This window comes from Hipposideros armiger, unplaced genomic scaffold (assembly GCF_001890085.2).
Source record: "Hipposideros armiger isolate ML-2016 unplaced genomic scaffold, ASM189008v1 scaffold_487, whole genome shotgun sequence".
Lineage (NCBI taxonomy): Eukaryota > Metazoa > Chordata > Mammalia > Chiroptera > Hipposideridae > Hipposideros > Hipposideros armiger.
In genome coordinates this window covers 496415-512304 of record NW_017731837.1, presented here as the reverse complement: position 1 = coordinate 512304, position 15890 = coordinate 496415, and the positions used below count along the sequence as shown (strand labels likewise).

At 41.2% G+C, this 15890-nt stretch overlaps 1 protein-coding gene and 1 pseudogene across 1 annotated transcript in view; one reads left to right on the top strand and one right to left on the bottom strand.

The window, feature by feature from the left end:
- Positions 1–15890, top strand: part of LOC109395835 (receptor-type tyrosine-protein phosphatase gamma-like) — a gene marked incomplete at its 3' end in the record, with an annotated part of 531517 nt that overhangs the window by 47049 nt on the left and 468578 nt on the right. The gene's annotated exons all lie outside the window — the stretch shown is intronic.
- LOC109395837 (U1 small nuclear ribonucleoprotein C pseudogene) lies at positions 4112–4946 on the bottom strand (annotated as a pseudogene).

Genomic DNA, 15890 nt, shown 5'->3' with positions numbered 1-15890 from the left:
TCTTTCAAAGGTAGGTCTCCTGTCATTCACTTGAATGTTATTTATTCTTTTACTGTCTCATTCTCTTTTTCTGAATGGCAAAAACACTGAGTTTTTGAACAGAAGTCCTAATCATCTTGTAATAGTTAAAAGTATGGGGTTCGAGCCAATGAAACCTGACCGCAAACTCTGAAGACATCATGTACTGCTGTGACCTTGTGAGGCTCTTTGATAACTCTCTTGGGCTCAATGTCCTCATCTGTAAAATGGGGGTAACCATTCCTCAGAACCTTTTTGTGCACCTCAAATGAAATCATGTAGATAAAGTGACCAGCACAAGCTTTCTTCATCATTTTTTAAACTCTCATCCATTTCCTGCTTTACTTTTAACCACCATCTTGGCTACAGAGGTGACAAACTTGAAAGATTTTTTGGGGGGGGAACTTGATATATGTTGTGCCATTTCTGCTGACTTTTCTGAGAAGGGAGCCTATTTAGAAGTTACATAAGGAACAGTTTTTTTCTCTTATTAGTAACTACATTTTTCTAGTGGGCTTTTACCTTATTTGGAGCTGTTTTCCTGAAATTTGTGGGTGAATTAAGACAGGAATTGGCCCACTTTTTCTGTAAAGAGTCAGATGGTAGACCTTTTGGGCTTTGCAGTTGTACCTGCCAGTTGCGTTGTAGCTTAAAAGTAGCCGCAGACAATGCGTCAGCAAACAGGCATGGCTGTGTTTCAGTGAGACTTTCTTTATGGACACTGACATTTTAATTTCATGTCCTTTTCATGTGTGTGTCACAAGATATTATTCTTCTTTTGATTTTTTTCTAAGCATCTAAAAGTGTAAAAACCATTCTTAGCTTGAAGAGCATTCAAGAAGAGATAGTGGATTGGAGCTTGCACAACCCAGTGTTAAGGTGTTGATAAACCATAGTGCTAGTAATCAGCATAGCAGAGAAGGCTTTCATTTACAGAACTTGTCTGACCCGGGTCTTGGGATGTGAAGCATCTTTCTCTAACATTTGTAGTGACTCTGCAATTTGATCAAGTCTAGACAGAGTGTTTCCTTGGACGGCCTTTTCCCAAAGTGAGGTGCACAGGTGCCTCAGGCTTAGTGTATAGTATGTGGCCTATTTCCAGTTAGAAATGCTAACGCCATGAGCCCAGGTAGCTGGTGGGCATGAATTGCATGATTGGCTCCCTGAAAAGCTGTTAACTTCTCCAGTGCTTTTGAAAGGAACTTCAGCTTTATGCATCTTCCAGCCTATTTTGTTCCTTGGGTTTTCTCCCCTTTGTTTTCTCTGTATTAAAGGTGCATTAGTGTATTCTCAGTGCAACACTTTAGAGTTCTTGGAATGGGCAGAGAGCAGTTATATCCCATAATACCAGGGTAATCAATGGAAAGAGATAGATTGCCAGGTTGTAAATCATGTGAGAGAATTTGATGATATCAGCTTTGGGGGAATGGGATCCTATTACTCCCGTTCTGAATTCTCTGGTTCTGGAATTAATTTTTTTTTTTCTTTGAACTTGTATTTCATTTGATGGAATAGCCTTTGCGATGAACGAGAGGATGACAAAGAACAGGTCAGCTGTGTCCCACACACTCCCTCCGTTCCTGCTGTCCGTGCTCATCCCTGTATAATTTCAGACCTGCGGTGTGGAACACTTTCTATAGCCATAGTCAGCACTGCAGAGTGAAATACACTTAGACTGTCAGAGAACTGAAAGAATATTTATTCTTCCATATTGAAAAGTGGAGAAAATCACACCCTTTAGACGAGGACACTCAAAAACCTAGCAGCATTCTTAGCAAATGCAGTTACTGGCAATAGAAAGCAAAGGGCTTTTTTTAAAGAGAAATAAGCTGTGCCTTTTACTTTCTGACTTAATGCAGAGAGAAGAAAATATGCTAAAGACATGTTTGTTTTTTTTTGTTGTTGTTAAAGGCATAGACCAGAGACATTTTGGAACCTTTTCATCTAGCAAATCCAGCTTTCCTTTAAGCAAAGCATCAGGATTGCTTCAATATTTAGGTATTAATAGTCCCTTGTGGCTCAGTCAGCTCTTTGAAAATGAAATTCTCAGCACTGCTGTCACAATTAAAGAAAGACATGCTGAGGTGAAAGGGAATTTGTGTGTTTCTTAGATTGGAAGGATATGTTGAGTCAAATGAGCAGCCTCTCAAGGTGAAATTATCTATTTAAAACCCTTCCAATTATAGTGCCAGGTACAATCTTTGATGAGATTCAGAGAGAACAAATGACTTAATCGGTAAGAGAGAGGTTGTCTTATGGAGGAAAGCTATGAAATCAGAGTGAACTGAGCATTGTTTATCATCATCATCGTGGGAAAATGGTTACATAAATTGAACATGGTATAGTCTCACTAGAACATGAGCCATTATTGGCTTACTGAAAGCCTTGGAAAGAAGGTAGGGTTGGGTTCTTTGCTCTTTTTATTTTTAAAGGCATCGTGAGGCGACCGGAACTGAAAACCACCAGTAATACACAATGATCTCTCCCTATTCAGTTGGATCCAAGGAATTTGGATGGTGTGTACAGCTTTGCTTAAAAGGTGGTTTCATGGCCTGGCATTCTAGAACAATCACCCAAGTCCTGTTGGCTTTATCTCCAAAATAAATCTTGAATCTTTGGCCAGTGCTGTCGATCTCTCCTGCTACTGACTTAGTCGAGGCCACCATCTTGAGTTTCTGTTAAAGTATCAGTTTGGATTTGTCTGAGGCTTCCTCATGGTTAGATTCAGGTTACGTACTGCCTTTTCAGTAGTCTCCCTGCTTTTAGATACATCTTCCCCATTGCACATGAAGATATGCAGACTTGCAGCGATGGATCTGCCTCTACCTCACACACCTTGTACCATTCCCCACTCACTCATGCTAGTCTTTGTGGCTGGGATGATTTAAAGGTCCTGGCCCCAGCCTGTCTTAGTATCACATACAGCTCGTTGCCGGGGGTTGTTTTAATGGTGTGGCGGAGTAGTTATAATAAATACAGACCCTGGAGCCTGACCAGTAGGTTCAAATCCTGGCTTTGCTACTAGCCAACCTCGTGACCTGGGTCAGTTACTGAAATCTTTCTGTGTCTCAGTGTCTTCATCTTTAAATTGGGTGTAATAATAATTTTACTTGATAATACTTAAATAATTCTAGGTAAGGTGGTTATGAGGAATACATAAGTAAATATGGAAAGAACTCAGACCATTGCTTTGTACACGGTAAGCATTATATTAGAATTAGAAGATGGTGCTGTTTTGTTTTAAAATCAGCGTCATAATTATCTCCACTCCTTGGATTTTTGCATGGCAGCTCCATCTCTTGAACATCTCAGCTCAAATGTCTTTTCGGAGTGACCTTCCCCATCCACCTTCTGAAAGGGCCTACCCCTTCCATAGCCATCCTGCACTGTACCCATTACAGGTTAAAAAAATTTTTTTAAATATAGAAAAAATGGCAACAACAAATAAAAGACTCTTCCCCCCTCTCATCCCCCCCTCAACCCAAACCAGTTTGGATTCATTACCAACCTGGTGCCGTGTCATCTCTGGATACTTGTAGTGCATTTCCGACACAAAGGACATTCTCCTATAATATCACAGTACATCCATCAAAATCAGGAAATGAACTTTGATACAACTCTGCTGTCTAATCCTCAGAACCCATTCAAATTTTCCCTGGTTATCCCAGTCCCAACAAAAAAGGCACCATTGAGGATCATGTGCTATTTGTTAGTCTCCTTTGTTTCTGTTGCTTAGGCTTTCCTAGACATTGATGACCTTGATAATTATGAAGATAACAAACAAATTATATTTTAGATTGTCCATCAGTTTGAGTTTGTCTGAGGCTTTCTCATGGTTAGATTCAGGTTATGTATCAGGGCAGAAATATGGAAGCGATGCTCTATTCCTTTCATTACATCTTACCAAGTGGCACATGATTGCCATAGGTCCCATTGCTGGTGATGTTAACTTTGATCACTTGATAAAGGCAGCATCTGCCAGGCTTCTCCACTATAAAGTTACTTTGTTCCCCCCACCCCCGTTGTAGTATTTTGTGAATAGGTGCTTTAAGACCATTCTCCTTAAAATGTCAACTTATTTATTTATTACATCACTTTGGACTCGTGGATTTCTATTTTATTTAATGGGTTATAATTTGTTACTACCGTTATTCTGATGCTCAGATTCCTCTCACATTTAGATAGTGGGCGTTCCTTCCAACTGGTCCCCATGTCCTTTTCTTTTTTTTTAGCTAATAGGGTTGACAATTTTATTTTCACATTTCACAGTGCAAATGAAAATCGCTTTTTTTTTTTGGTCCCATGACTCCCCTCCAGAACTACTCTCTCTCTGATAAGGAGGAGAGAGTCTTCTTGTTGTGTTATTAGAAAACACCCAGAATCACAGCACCGTGATCTGGTAAAGTAGAACAGCTAATACAAAGCTGGAGGAAAGAGGCTCCCCTCTCCTCATCTGTCTGGTCGAGTCACTCCTGGCTGAGTGGGTATCAACATAGGATGGGTGGGAGGTCTCATCACTGGGGGCCCTGGCATCATTGGCATGTAGCCTCCCATAGGTGGCCTCATTCCAGGAGCAGGTCCCACAGGCATCATCCCAGGAAGAGGAGCCATCATTGGCATCATGGGAGGGCCCCTCTTAAGCGGTGATGGCATCATACCAGGGCAAGGAGGACCTGGGAGATTTGGAGGGGGGAGGTGAAATCATTATGCCTGAAGGAGGAGGAGCGGAGAAGAGAGTAGGAGGTACCTTTGCTTGTTGAAATGCTGCAGTGGTTTTGTCCATCAGGTTCTCAGCCTGCTCTTCCATTCATTTGTTAGTAGTCTTTTACATTCTCTTCGTGTTTCCTACCACTGCAGTGTGTCCTTCTCACAGATAGAGTGTCACGGGTGAGGTATGTATCCCAGTAGTCACAAGAAAACTTGGGCATGCTGCTCTGCTGGCTGTTGGCCACTCCGTTCTGCTGGTTTCTATGTCCTTTTGACATGTGACACCAATCATTATAAGCACTTCCTTACTTTCTGGAACAAGAAGTTCTAGGTTCATCGTGTACTTTGCTGACACCAGCTCTGGATTCAGCCAAGGAGCTGAGGAGCCTTGGACCTCTGATTCCTTGTAGACAAGAGTGGTGACACTTAGGAACCAAGATCTGGGGATTAGGTGCGTTCATTGCTCATGAGATGTTACAGCAACCAGAGTCTTTTGGTGGAAACATCAAGGGATGATATGTATTGTTGTTGTTGTTGTTGTTGTGTGTTTAGACATATTTACATCTACTTATTTTTGTATTTTTATGTATTAAAAATCATGAGTTCACTACCTCTAATTTTGAACATTTCAACACCACGTGGTTCAATTTTGTTTTCCCCTTTCTGTATTTTTAACTCTTTTCTCTGACAGTGAGTAACCTGGCTCCCACTGCTTGAAAACACTTACTTATTCAATCAGTCCTACGCTCTGCTGGGCCACTATTCCATATAGACACCCTTCTCAGTTCTGAGATGTCAAAACTCCATGCCAAGCCCTTCTACTTGCCAGATGCAGAAGCCCTCCTCACCATATTTTGGAGCCCTTTCTAGACACATGGTGCTTTCATGCAAAGAAAATGGTACCTCTTCCTCCTGCCAGAAAGCAGCCCCATGCCAAGGTACTCAGCCTGGCAGGAGTAGTGTATGGGCTGGATTTCACTTCAGTTGATTGACCTATGTGCTGTGCATTAAGTACCCAACTTTATGTGACAGCCTTGGATGACCCAACCCTGGCTACACTGGATTTGTTGATGGTGGGCTGTCTCTCTGTTTTTTTCAAATAATTTTTTTATGTTTAAATTGCAGTTGACATAAAATATTATATTAGTTTCAGGTGTACAACATAGTGATTAGACGTTTGTATAACTTACAAAGTGATCAGAATGATAAATCTAATACCCATCTGACACATACATAGATATTACAATATCATTGACTGTATTCCCTATGCTATACTTTACATCCCCATGACAATCTTTTAACTACCAATTTGTACTTCTTAATCCCTTACCCCTTCTCCCCCCAACTCCACTCCCATCTGGCATCCATCAGAATGTTTTCTGTATGAGTTTCTTTCTGTTTTGTTTGTTCATTTATTTTGTACTTTAGATTCCACTTATAAGTGAAATCTTATGGTAATTGTCTTTCTCTGTCTGACTTTTTCACTTGGCATAGTACTTTTTAGGTCCATCGATGTCGTTGCAGACGGCAAGATTTCATTCTTTTTTATGGCTGAGTAATCTTCCATTATATATATTTACCACTATTTATCCATTCATCTATTATGGACCTTTAGGTTGCTCCCATATCTTGGCTATTGTAAACAATGCTGTAGTGAACATATATGGATGCATAAGTCTTTCCAAATTAGTATTTTGGGTTTCTTAAGATAAATAACCAGAAGTGGAATTACTGGGTCCTTCTTTGTCTCTTGTTATAGCCTTTATTTATAAAAGTCTGTTTTGTCTGGTATAAGTATTGCTACTCCAGCTTTTTTTGTTGGTTTCTAATTTCATGAAATAAAGTTCCATCCCTTTACTTTCAGTCTGTGTTTTTTGATCTGACATGAGTCTCTTGTAGGCAGCATATGTAAGGGTCTTGTTTTCTATGTCTTTTGATTGGAACATTTAATTCATTTACATTTAAAGTAATTGTTGATAGATATGTGGTTATTGCCATTTTATTATTCATTTTTGATATTTTTTCCTTTTAACAAAGCCCCCTTAACATTTCCTGTAATACTGGTTTGGTGTTGATGAACTCCTTTAGCTTTTTCTTGCCTGGGAAGCTCTGTATCTGCCCTTCAATTCTAAATGATAGCTTTGCTGGGTAGAGTAATTTTAGTTGTAGGTCCTCGCTTTTCATCAGTTGGACTATTTCGTGCCAATCCCTATTGGCCTGAAAAGTTTCTGTTTAGAAGTCAGCTGACTGTCTTATGGGAGCTCCCTTGTAGGTAACTAACTGCCTTTTCTCTTGCTGCTTTTATGATTCTCTCTTTATCTTTAACTTTTGGCATTTTAATTATGTTGTGCCGTAGTGTAGGTCTCTTGGCGTTCATCTTGTTTGGGACTCTCTGAGCTTCCTGGTCTTGTATGTGTATTTCCTTTGCCTGGTTAAGGAAGTTTTCTTTCATTATTTCTTCAAGTAGGTTTTCAATTCCTTGCTTTCTCTTTTCTCCTTTTGGTATCCCTATGATGCGAATATTGTTATGCTTGATGTTGTCCCAGCAGCCCCTTAAATTATCCTCATTTTTGTGAATTCTATTTTCTTTTTGCTGTTCTGATTGGACATTTTCTACCTTATCTTCTAAATCACTGATTTGAACTTCTGTTTCATCTAATTTACTGTTGATTCCTTTTAGTGTATTCTTCATTTCAGTTACTGTATTCTTTATTCCTGATAGGTTCTTTCTTATGTGTTCTGTCTCCATTTTCATGTTTCCTATCTGTTTGTTGACGTTCTCCCTGAGATCACTGAGCACCCTTATAACCAGTGTTTTGAACTCTGCGTCTGATAGATTTGCTTGTCTCCATTTTGTTTAGTTGTTTTTTTCTGGAGCTTTGTTCTGTTCTTTTATTTGGGACATGTTTCTTTGTCTCCCCATGTGGGCTACCTCCCTGTGTTTGTTTCTATATATTATGTAGGGCTGCCATGTATCCTAGTCTTAGTACAGTGGCCTTATGTAGTAGGTGTGCTGTGGGGCCAGTGGTGCAGTCTCCCTGGTCACCTGAGATGGGTACTCCAGGTGTGTCCCTTGTGTGGGTTGTGTGTGCTCACCTGTTGTAGTTGAGTCTTGATTGCTGTTCGCACATCAGTGGTAGGGATTGACCCTCAGCCTGATTTGTTGTGAGGACTGGTCCTGACTACAGTGGAAGAGCTGTTGTGTAGGGGCTGACCTTTTGGAGCAGGATTCACTTTAGCCTGGCTGTTGTGCCGGCCCAGTCTGCCTTTTGGGTGTGTCTTTTGTGGAGGTGGTTGGGTGGTGCTCTGGTATTGTCTGAAGCTGGCCATTGGATGTGTTTGTTCTGGGGCACCCCCACTGGGCGCTCTGATGTAGGCCAAGGTCAGCCGCTGCCTGTGCCCTGCCCAGGCCACTTGGTATGAGCTGCAAAGCAAGAAGTAGATGGTGCCATTGGTGCTTGGCTTGGAGCTGCCTGGGATAGACTAAGCTGGGAATTGAGGAAAGCTATTGCTAGTGCCAGGCTTGGGGCTGCTTAGCAAGAGGTCTGTGCACACTGAGGCCAGATGCTGCTTGTTTGGGGTTGTGAACGTTCAAGGCATTTTAGAAAAGTCTTCAGCATGAGCCAACACAGGCTGTTTGCATGGATAAGCCATTGGAAGTCACATGGGTGGGTTTGCAAGTTGGGTGGGGCCGGGTCCCAGGGAATCACCATGGCAGGGTGAATGGTGTTAGCTGGATGGATGGAAACTCAGATATGGTGGGTGGAGGGCCCAAGGAAGGAACAGTGGCTTCTGCCAGCACTTCTGTCTGGGACAAAGCTACTCTTCCAGCCCTTGCTCTGAATCCAGCCATTTCAGTTCCTCTCTGTATGTCCCTGGTGCCTTTTGAGCTGCTACCCCAGTGCTGGAACTCAGAGCCAGTGAGTCTGTCAGCAAGTTAAGTCCATGTGTGGGCCCTTTAAGAAGAACGCCTGAGACTCCAGCAGCCCTACATCTCAGTCACAATCTCTGCTGGTTTTCACAGCCAGAAGTTTTGGGTACTTCTCCCCCCAGCACTGGAACTGTGGGCTCGGGAGCCTGGTGTTGGGCTGGGACACCTTGCTCCTTTGGGGTACCTCTGCAGCTGAGATACACCTCCCGCCACATGTGGGTGTGGGATTAGCCTGTTACACGTCTCCACCCCTCCTAACTGTCTGGAGGTGGCTTCTTAGTGATAGGACTTCTGTTCAGCTAGACTTCCAGTGATTCTCAGTGATCATTGTTCTGTAGTTTAGTTGTAATTTTGAGGTGGTCGTGGGAGGAGGTGAGCACTGCTGTCTTGCTGGGAAGCTGATGGTGGGTTCTTAATTCGCCTAACACACTGTGGGATGAAGGCTTGTTGCTGCTTCTGCAGGTATGCTTTGTTGAACAAAGGAGAGTTGACGTTAAACCACCAGATTAGCAAATCACATGGCCCAGCTCCAAGGCAAGAAGAGACAAAGGATCACACTGAGGAGGAGTTGCAGGTTGACTGGCAAAGGACCTGGATACAGGGGCAATGATCCAGTCTACTATGGAAAGGTCAAATTTTTTCCAAAGACTAACCTGTTAATAAGTGGCAGAGCTAGGAATCCCATGAGGTCTGTCGAGTTAGGGCATCAGCATTTAATCATTCCTTTATTGCTTTACATAAAATAGGGACTTGATCTGCATGTGGATTTATCAGGGTTTACATGCAATTTAAAAGGGTGTGCCTCTCTTGTTTTTTCCTGCCCTCTTGTGCATAAGTTGACTTTCAAGAAGATAGTGTTAATCAGATAAAGAACTTATTCTAAGAACCAGATGGCCTTCATTTCTTTCTTCCTGATTAGCTATATAAAGTTAATTGTCCAACTGAGAGAGACTTAATTTTACAGGCTTATATGGGAGGCAAGCTTATTGTTCACAGCTTTCCACCCGCCTCTTGCCTTCCTTGCTAGAGGCTCTGCTCCAGCAGCACCACCTGAATCTAATGCTAATGAATTTTGTGAAAAGTTGGATTTTTACAAGGAGGCACCACGCACGTAATGGGTAGACAGAACACTCCTCTTAAACCATGCATATTAAAGGTGTGGTTGTATTGTTCTCAGGTCCTCCATTCTATGTCTTCTTTGTCTTTGTCTTATTTTAAATGGCTTTGACCAACAGCAGGAGTTTGTATGGTTGTTTTCAGATAATGTCTGCATTAATGTTCTGTAGGGAAATGACTGCTTATACTGGAGACCATATTCAGGAATTGTAATGTAAAAACTACACTGAATTATAAACATGCAGGGAGACATTATGATAACTAATTATTAAGCATACAAAGAGGCCAAGTGGTACTTGGTAAATCTTATTTAGTGTGGTGGAAAAACTACTTGGCGTCAATGGAGATACTGCACTGAAGCATTGTGCCTCTTATGCAGAGTGAAGATAATAGTGGCTGGAATACAGGATCAGCCATGTGCTATGTGAAAGGGGGCAGGCTGAAAAAATCCATTTGTACTTTTGGCATATTGTCTTTAACATACTCCACATGCCTTTCTAATTTAAAATATATAAGGTAAAGTTTATACTGCAGTTATATGTATTGAGAAGCTGTAAAGTCTCCCAAGCCTAGACTCCAGTGTTAGTGAGGGTGTGTGTGTGTGTGTGTGTGTGTGTGTGTGTGTGTGTGTCCTGCTCACATTTGAATTGTGCATTCACATTGCATTCTTTTGCAAGGATGTGCCATTTTTAATTAAGACTAAAACATAGTGGGGTATTCTAAATTAGTCCTGATTATAATTGCAGATGGCAATTGAGCTTTTGGAAGCTGGTTTCTTTAACTGTTAAATAAAAATTGCCATTTTTAGTATTGGTTTTCAGAAGCTCAGTGGTGGTTCTTTAGGGGGAAAAAAAACCCTTTCACCTCTTTATTTCTATTGAACTAAATATCACAGCATATCCATTTTCTGTTAGGGGTGTTTGACTCTGAAGAAATTTTTCTTGAGGTTTTCTTGACAATTGATTAAATGAAAGAAGTTCCTGTAGGATTTCTGTTGATGAATATGGAAACCTAGGACAGATATTTCCCAGGTGGCCTCTGCATTGTTATTGAGCCAAAGCAATAATAAAGTGGCAGATTAAAAAAAAAAAATTCTTATTTTACAAAGGACCTTTGAGTATTAGTATACTTTTAATGTCAAAATTTGTACCTCAGCATGGCTTTCTACTGTTGGTCGGCAAACTTGACTTTGTTCAGTGTCCTGTAAAGGTTTATGGGGATGTAGGTTTTTGCCTGTGTGTGTAGTGGATTTACGCATGTTGTTCCCAGCTTATACGAACCATGTACATACAACTGCTGCCTGCTGGTGGGTATATAGACCCACTAGACTAGTGGTTCGCAACCAGGGGTTCACAGTCCTCTCTCCCTTACCCCCATGGACATTTGGCCATGTCTGGAAACACTTTTGATGATCAGTATTGGGAAGTATTACTACTGTCATTGGGTAGGTAGAGGCCAGGGTTGTTGCATAGGACAGTCCCCCACAGGAAAGAATTATCAGGTCTAAAATGTCAAAAGTGAGCCTGTTCAGAAATCCAGCACTCAATAGTGAGCTCATTGTGCCTCCCTTTGTCTCCCCATGTAAAAATAGACATGGATTCATCCTGGACCTAGTGCATTTTATCCTCCCATTATAGTACCAGTGGCCGGTAGATTAAATTAAACGCGGAAGAATTTAGCAAGTTAGTTGAAGGTGAGTGATGGACCAGCAGTGTGTTGGGTAAGTGATATCTCTGACAGAGCCAGAAGTTTGCAGCAGGCCGGGTAGTGGATTTGCATATGGGCTTTGGGGAAATTGAATTGCTTTGTCCCCCTGGGAAGTCTATCTTTGTTAGTTAGAGTAGATGTCCTTAAGTGTTAGCTCTAGTAAGTGATGGATTCATAAAAAGTTAGTGATGAAAACATCTTAATAAACAAAATCATGCAGTTGTGTTTGCTCCTTCACTTTGAATTCTGCCTAATGAAGATGGACTGTGTACAATCACCGCTGCGGAATTTTGTTGCATTTTGTGTACACGGATCAGAAAATTAAGAGACTAGGGAACTGGTACTGAGTAGAATAATAAAAGGACTTTCTTGAATGGTGGCACTTTTGATCCCCCCCCCCCCCCCCCCTGCTTTTGCGACTGGCGGAATAAGGGAGGAGGATGTCCTGGGGCTTGTAAACAGTTGATAACAACAGGCTTCATTTACATTTTGTAGCTTGGGTAGCCCCCCTCCTTCAAGCACATGTGTAGGGAATTGAAATTGCAGTTTGCCTATTATGTGTTGGCAGTAATCTTTCAAAAAAAATTTTATGTTTCAAAATCAGGCAGCCAACAGCAGCAGCCAGTGATATATGGTGCTATTGATATGAATTGAATTTGCAGAGGGAAAATGGGATTTGGTTGCAGTATGAACTCGTAATGAGGTGGCCCCACAGATTTGTAATGGTCAACCATCGTTTGTGCCCAGAATCAGCTAGGAATCAAATACCTTTCAAAGAGAGACTGAAATGAAACTTGAGTTTTTTTCCCCTCTAGCTGATGGAGTGTTTCCAAAGTGATGTCATTTAGTTTGACTATTGAGGGTACTGGAAGTTAACAGTCTATCCTTTTAATAAGTGTGTGGATCAGTGGTCTTCATTGATCTGAATTCGTTGTCTTATCAGTAAAAAAAAAAAACAAAAAAACAGACCCGTGCCCCAATATATGTATATTTATTATTATTTTTGTATATGTGGTCTTATACTAAAATATTATGTAATTATCAAGCATAAAAATATAAAACATGAAGTAAACAGTGTTATGACAGAAGGTAAAATACTGTTTCTCATCCCCGAGGCCCCCCTGGGTTCTCAGTGCTGGAAATGTCAGGTGCTAGTATTACCTTAGGTAACGCTCGCTGTCAGGTAATGGAGAATATTGGGTGTCTTTCCTTCCATGTTGCAGGAATCTCATTACAATTAAAATAAGTGTTTTAATGTTGAACCATTCCTATGTGTTGCGTCAGTCAGAGGAGATTGGATTAATACTAAACATTCAGAAGTGGTTCTCTGCCCAAGGTGTGAAGTGTAGGATAGAAATAATAGAAATAGAAATAGAGCTGTGCCTTAGAAGTTTACTTCCGGATTTACCTCAGTAATTTTCCTTCTTTGTTTTCCTCTCCCCCTCCCTCCCTCCTTTTCTTCCTCTTTTTTTTGTGCCTGGGAAGGATGTGCCATGGGGAACTGGGACGCAGTATTTTCCATATGTTTCTTCTCTGAGGACTTTTTCTCTGAATGGGGTTTGAAGTTAGAATAATTATAGTACTTGAATAAGTGAATGAAAGAATCAATAGATTTATCCCTTAGTCTAAACTATACTGGTTCATTGATCTTGGTGGGCAAGCTGGTACATTTCTGTGGTTCCCTCTTTTCTTATCTTTGAGATGGGGATCATTGCTAACCCATATAGTTCTCTGTAGGATTAAATGGGGTGCATGTGAAGGAACCAGCTCAGGGCTTGGCATCAGGTAAACGCCCATTTAATTATGGTGTAATGATTCCTCAAAAGTCTTCACTCACTCTGGCCAACACTGATTTCTCCCACTTCAGAGCTCTTAGGTACCAAAATGGCAAGTGACATAGAGTATTTGCTGGGCACAGTTATATAATTATTCACTCCCCCCTAGTAAATTTGGTTTCTGGAGGGTGGAAACAGCCTTTGTTGTGTGGTTGGTTGCCTTATCTTGCCTCCCTCCTCAGCACCATGCTGAGTGTGTAATCAAAGAACTAATTCTTAGTTGTCAGGTTAAAAGACATTTTTGTGTCTTCGCATCAGAAGACTTAAGCTTTTGGTTGAATCAGAAGACTTATTTTGGAATTAGGGAACGTGAATGAGGAAGGGGGAGCTGGAAGGATTTCAGAAAGGAGATTTTCCTAATTGTAATTAGCGCTGAACAGAAGTTGGTACACTTCTGTAGTTTTCCATTGTCAATCATGTTGGATGATAATTTTTTCTTTTTTTATTATTATTATTAAGTGACAAATTGCAGCACATATTTTAAGAACTGCCACCCATTTTGATTTGAAAGATTATGTTGTCAGAATCGTAGACATTGCAGGTAAAGACCTAATTTTACTAAATAACAGGGACTTATGAATCTTGTAAATTACTTTCCTGTTGCAACTGCAAGTGTTTTTCTCTGATTTATTATGCAAATAATTGTAAATCCTATACCTGAGCAAAGTGAAACTTTTCATGTCTTTTAGAATCTGTTCTCTGGTTTTGCTCATTCTGTAACAGGCTTACCTTAATAGGCAAGTATAAAGTGTGTGGCTAACTGAGCAAAGATGAAGGGCAATATATTGTAGTTATTTCTGGTTAGCAAGTTGCCTCTTAATGAATCAGATTAAGTGCCTCAGTCATTTCCTTTTTTGCACATTGTCTTTAGGAAGGCACATTTGCACTGTAAGTACAATAAAGAGAGATTATTATTTTGCTACTTTTACTAAAAGTAACAATACCCTTATTTTCCTGTTATATAATTTCAGGCATCACCCCGGAGACTGAAGGAGACTAATTTTGCACTGTGTGTCGCAATAGGGAAATATTTCACATGTGTATCATACTGATGCAAGAGGATTTTCTTGATTGCTAGCAATGGGATGGAATCTGACTTAAGTCAAAAGTTGTCTTTAGAAGGCTACTATCTATTCATTCTTAGGATGAAGGAAAAATGGGATAAGCAGCTTAGATAGGGTAGGGATTAGGACAGAGGGAGCTCATGGCCAAGTGGTGCTGGAACAAGTTGACCTCTGCAATGTCTTGTTCTTAGGAATGACTCCGCTCAAGAACCAGACCCATCTCTGGCAGAGATTCTGATTGACTTGGCTAGGGAGAAATGGATGCCTGCGTGGATAATGCAGAGGAAAATTGGGGGTGGGGCGTTTTGCAACCTGGAGAATTGGGGGGAAGGACCAACCATGAGGTAACTGCAGCCGGAGATAGCTTTCTCTTAAAGTTATCTTGCCACATGGCTTCAGTGGGTTACCAAATGCTGGAGCAGGAAGAGGCTCAGAGTTCCTCATGGAAGCCTTGGTGAATGAGTGACTTGTCGAGGGGTGCTACAACTGTGGGCATTTAGGCTAGTTTTCCTTACCTTTGCATCAGGCTAGAGAATTTGGTTCCTGGGTGATGCTATCTAACACTGGGAAAGAAAACCTCTTTCAATTACCTGAGACTGTATGGACAATGAAGTAGAGCGGCTACCCGTAAATATAGGCTTTCTATAATTGGGAAGAAAACTTCCAGTTGCTGGAAGCCAAGTAAAGGACTGTCTGTGAAAGGCTTCGCCTGTTTGAGAATTACAGATACCATGTGAACAGACACCCAGGGGAGAGTAGTAGGAAGGATAAGGCCATTCCTAAATTTTATTGACAACCACCGATGCAGCCTCAAGTGTTTATTGAGAAAGTGCTGTTGTTTGTGATGTATCAGAGGCTCTGTTGACCTTACTGCATCCGTGGATCTTCAGAGGTTCTCAGTTTACTTTCAAACCAAAGGAGAGGCTATCCAGGAATAGCTCCTGGCAAGTTCAGCCCTCTCCAACCTTTTTTCCGTTAGGACCACACCCCTTCAGCAGGCTTTGGCCTTGCCAAAGGTACCATATAGCATGGGAGTTCCAGGTATGGGTTTGAGATTAAGATGAGGCTTGGGTATGAATCCTGACTCGTCCTTAATAGCTGCAAAAAAAAAAAAAAAAGTGAGCAAGTTTTTAACCTCTCTGGCCCTTTGGTAGATTTGTTTAATCAAGATCCATTCCCTCCTTCCTTCTAACTGAATCTTTGCCTTAATAGGGATGCCAGTTAACCTGACTAAAAAATCCTCAGTTCCTAACTCCCCAGGCAAATAGGGATGGTTGATGAGTTACAAGCTGATGTGGCTGGGACTTCCAGGAAGGATGTTCTGAATAGATTCATTCAGGTGGAATTGTGCTCTATTTAATTTTTCACATTTTGCATTTTAGATGTAAAATACAGATGTGATGGCTTGAACCTACAGCAGCCATTTTGAGACCATGAGGGAAAGACCAAGGATACTGCAGAGATTGGGTGTCTTTGAGCTGCCTCGTGTCTACTTGCAGCCACCTACTTCCA